Consider the following 4903-nt stretch of genomic DNA (forward strand, 5'->3'; position numbering starts at 1 on the left):
TTCCACGCCTGGGGATGGGACAGAACTTAAAACAACAGACACTCAAAACAACTGACAGCTGTCTGTGGTTTACAGCTGAAACTCGCCGTCTACTCTATCTGTCAATCAACTGTTAGATGTCCCGCCTCCTTTATCTGTCCCACCAATGATGAACTGTTATTATGTTGCCAAGAAGAGAAACTGTGGTACTGAATGACACTATCTGGAGACTAGCAGTATTATGATGGTGTTTACTTGATGATGCTGATAATTATTCTAAGTTAGGTTGACACACACACTCTCTCTCTGGGTTCACGAGCTCCAGGATGACCGTCCACTAGCCTACAATCATTTATTACTGATTTAACAATGGGAATATTTGCAAACCGGAGCGCGCCACTTTTGATTGGCTAACTGAGCTGTTCGATCACGTTCACAAGTGGGTAAAGGTCGTAGGTGAGCGGACGAGGAAGTGTAACAGATGGCGTGGGTAGGTTAAGACGAGGGATTTTAAGATTCCTTCGGGTTAAGATCTGATAGCTTGGTAGAGATGGGAGTCGTTGGTCATATTATGGACCGTTCGGATGTTTGATGCCGGGATCCAGTATCGATCAACCGTGAGGTGTGCAACGGGGACCAAGGGTGTGTCTCAATAGTCACTTCCTCTTCTTGTCTTCTCTTTCATCTACACTGACAGGACAGGTGAAAGATGCTCCACTCAGATGCTTCCTTTCACCTGTCCTGTCTTCTCTTTCCTCTACACTGACAGGACAGGTGAAAGATGCTCCACTCAGATGCTTCCTTTCACCTGTCCTGTCTTCTCTTTCCTCTACACTGACAGGACAGGTGAAAGATGCTCCACTCAGATGCTTCCTTTCACCTGTCCTGTCTTCTCTTTCCTCTACACTGACAGGACAGGTGAAAGATGCTCCACTCAGATGCTTCCTTTCACCTGTCCTGTCTTCTCTTTCCTCTACACTGACAGGACAGGTGAAAGATGCTCCACTCAGATGCTTCCTTTCACCTGTCCTGTCTTCTCTTTCCTCTACACTGACAGGACAGGTGAAAGATGCTCCACTCAGATGCTTCCTTTCACCTGTCCTGTCTTCTCTGATCAGTGCAAATCAAGGAAAGGAAAGGAAGGAGATGAGGCTACTTCAGACCACTGAGACTCACCCCTCCCTCCCTCCCCCTCCTGTCCTCCTCCCTCCCTCCCTCCCCCTCCTGTCCTGACCACACCCAGGACCGAGAGAAAGGCCAACGAGAGGTATCAGGGTGGTAGTTATTTAGGGGGAGAAACCTAACGTTCCACTGAAGTCCAAATGTTCACTCAGTCATGCCAAGATGTACATGGCAGACGAGGTGAAAATGTTACCTACGTGGAAGTTAGGATTTGCCTCCTAAGAGAATAAGTCACATGAGTTGTTAGGACAATGTCTATAAAGGTTAAATGTTTATTTTTCATACAGATCTATACAATGATAAACGTTGGGGACTTTGTAAGTTCGGACGGTCTTTTGCTCAGACTGGAATGAGGGTAAGGAGATGTCAGAGCATTGGGGGTGAGATCTGTCCATTTATGGAGAACAACATGGTAGTCACTATAATCAATGAATCGCCATGACGATAATCCCTGGATCTAGGGTGTATGTAAGGGGGGGGGGGCAGCTCATATATAGAGTGTATAGGTTCTGTAATACCTATAGATTGAGAGAGCTCTTTTCTGTGTATGTCATGATTGTACTGTGCCACCCATACACACACACACACACACACACACACATCACAGTAGCTTGTTGAATTCACTGTACTGTAGATGGATAGATAGCCACGACTTCAGGTCATTGATTTCACCTCGTTAATAACTGTGTCTCTAAAGAAGAGTCTGTGTAGACAGTCGGTGTGATGTCACACTAACACTAGTTTTGCTTCGTTGCACAAATTATACTAATGAGCTGGTTTCTCATGGGTTTCTCATGGGTTTCTCATGGGTTTCTCATGGGTTTCTCATGGGTTTCTCATGGGTTTCTCATGGGTTTCTCATGGTTTCTCATGGGTTTCTCATGGGTTTCTCATGGTTTCTCCATGGTTTCTCATGGTTTTCTCATGGTTTTCTCATGGGTTTCTCATGGTTTTCTCATGGGTTCCTCATGGTTTCTCATGGGTTTCTCATGGGTTTCTCATGGTTTTCTCATGGGTTTCTCATGGTTTTCTCATGGGTTTCTCATGGTTTTCTCATGGGTTTCTCATGGTTTTCTCATGGGTTTCTCATGGTTTTCTCATGGGTTTCTCATGGTTTTCTCATGGGTTTCTCATGGTTTTCTCATGGGTTTCTCATGGTTTTCTCATGGGTTTCTCATGGTTTTCTCATGGGTTTCTCATGGTTTTCTCATGGGTTTCTCATGGTTTTCTCATCTCTTATTCAGTTTCTTGTTTTTCTTTGTGCCTTTTGTAAATTAGCAATGAGGTGTCACCATTAGATTGAGGTTATTTTTCTCGTCATGTTTTTTTCAGTTTGTCCGTTGGTCATCGCAAGTTTTTTTTTATATCAGTTTGCTTTCCCAACAACGTTGTCGTAGCAGTTTTCATACGTTGTAAAGTTTCTACAGGATCTAGTTACAGTTTGTATTGATGTGCCACTGACTCATCCAACCGTAATAACTAGTATTTTATACAGTTAAAAAAAAAAGGAGTTCTATCATAGAGATGATATTCTGTGTGACCTGGAAATGTATAGCACATGTTAATGACGTTGTCGTAGCGACTGTGTTTACTTATAGGATGGACGATCCTTGGACTGGTAAACAACATCTATAGGCTGAGTCTGGAACTAGAGAATTAGAATCATTCTAACTCTGTGTGACTGAAAACAGCTAAGGCTTGAAAAAAAATCCCATGGTTGAATACTGTGAATCTCTGGCCCTGATTTGAGTACTTTAACGATGCATCCTACCATCGTCTTCTCCTTGAGGTAATATAATCACGGGATTAGGAAGGGATTGGATTAAGTGAATGCATGTTCGCCGTCATGTTTACACCGGTCTTAACATTGTCAGATCAGTGATGACTTCGAGGGAGGGAGGATGCATCTGTGAGGTATTTGAACAGGCTTTAGATAGAGATATCGTGATGTGTTCACCTCACGCTAAAGATCGCTGATGTCGTTCTGCTCATGTACTGTAGGTCTGACAGGGACTTATAGGATGTTGTACAAACTTGAAAATGTAAATAAAATGAATTTGCTTTGGCATGACCAAGGACTGAGTGGCTCTAGTGTGGTTTTTTTATTACACTTTACAATGTCTTATTTAAGTGAAATGTAGGCCTGATTTTATGAATGTTACATGTTATGTTATGAGTTATGTCTGACGTTGGAAATGGTTTGTGTAACAACAGTCATGCACTTTGTCTCATTACTAAATCAGCAGAGAATTAGTTCCTATAAAACTCATAGGCAGTGTAAATAAAAGGTTCAATCATATTATTTTTATATCAATGTTTATTTACCTTTATTTAACTGGGCAAGTCATTTAAGAACGAATTCTTGTTTTCAATGACGGCCTAGGAACAGTGCCTTGTTCAGGGGCAGCTCGGGGGTTTGAACGTCCAACGCTCTAACCACTAGGCTACCCTGTCGCCCCTCTAACCACTAGGCTACCCTGTCGCCCCTCTAACCACTAGGCTACCCTGTCGCCCCTCTAACCACTAGGCTACCCTGTCGCCCCAGCCAGGGATCATCAGCTAGATTCAGACAGGGGGCCGGACTGCAAACTGACCTCAAGAAGCCCAAACGGGTATAATACATGACTAAAACATAATCATTTCAAATCTTGCTTATGTACAGAATAAAAACATATTCCAAAACATGCATCCTGTTTGCAACAAGGCACTAAAGTAATACTGCAAAAACATTGGCAAATTTTTATTTTATTCCAGAATACTTCCATTATGTTTGGGGGAAATCCAACACATCACTGAGTACCACTCTTCATATTTCCCAGCATGCATCGTCTTATCTGCAAGGACTAGGGAGCTTTTTAGGATCAAAATAATGGGATTTAAAAAATAATATGATTGAACCTTTTATTTAACTAGGCAAGTCAGTTAAGATCAAATTCTTATTTACAATGACGGCCTACCAGGGAATATAGATAAGCATAGGAAAACTCCTAGAGAAAAACATGGTTCAGTCTGCGTTCCAACAGACACTGGGAGATGAATTCACCTTTCAGCAGGACAATAACCTGAAACACAAGGCCAAATATACACTGGAGTTGTTTACCAAGATGATATTGAATGTTCCTGGCCTTTTGTACTTAAATTGGCTTGAAAATCAATGGCAAAACAGGAAAATGGCTGTTTAGCAACTTGACAGAGCTTGAAGAAATGTTTTATAGAATAATGGGCACATATTGAACAATCCATTCTTCAAAACACGTTTAGCATCTTCAGATTTATTGATGTCTTGTACAAAACCCCCAGCATTATCCAACCTCCCCCATGTTTTATTGTAGGGGGGGGAAGGGTTCATTATCTAACCTCCCCCATGTTTTATTGTAGGGGGGGAAGGGATCATTATCCAACCTCCCCATGTTTTATTGTAGGGGGGGAAGGGATCATTATCTAACCTCCCCCATGTTTTATTGTAGGGAGGGGAGGGTTCATTATCTAACCTCCCCCGTGTTTTATTGTAGGGGGGGTTCATTATCTAACCTCTCCCATGTTTTATTGTAGGGAGGGTTCATTATCTAACCTCCCCCATGTTTTATTGTAGGGAGGGGAGGGTTCATTATCTATCCTCCCCCGTATTTTATTTTAGGGGGGGAAGGGTTCATTATCCAACCTCCCCCATGTTTTATTGTAGGGAGGGGAGGGTTCATTATCTAACCTCCCCCGTGTTTTATTTTAGGGGGGGAAGGGTTCA

At 42.5% G+C, this 4903-nt stretch overlaps 1 long non-coding RNA gene across 1 annotated transcript; it reads right to left on the reverse strand.

Moving 5' to 3' along the window:
• Positions 1-3887: 3887 nt before the first annotated feature.
• On the reverse strand, positions 3888-4607 carry LOC149979019 (uncharacterized). Its single transcript, XR_016486135.1, has 2 exons — positions 4519-4607; positions 3888-4472 (listed from the first exon to the last, which is right to left on the reverse strand). It is a non-coding gene; the product is annotated as an uncharacterized LOC149979019 (long non-coding RNA).
• Between the last annotated feature and the right edge of the window lie 296 nt (positions 4608-4903).

Source organism: Oncorhynchus mykiss, chromosome 13 (genome assembly GCF_057628025.1).
Source record: "Oncorhynchus mykiss isolate SJ-2025 chromosome 13, ASM5762802v1, whole genome shotgun sequence".
In the NCBI taxonomy this organism is placed as follows: Eukaryota; Metazoa; Chordata; class Actinopteri; order Salmoniformes; family Salmonidae; genus Oncorhynchus; species Oncorhynchus mykiss.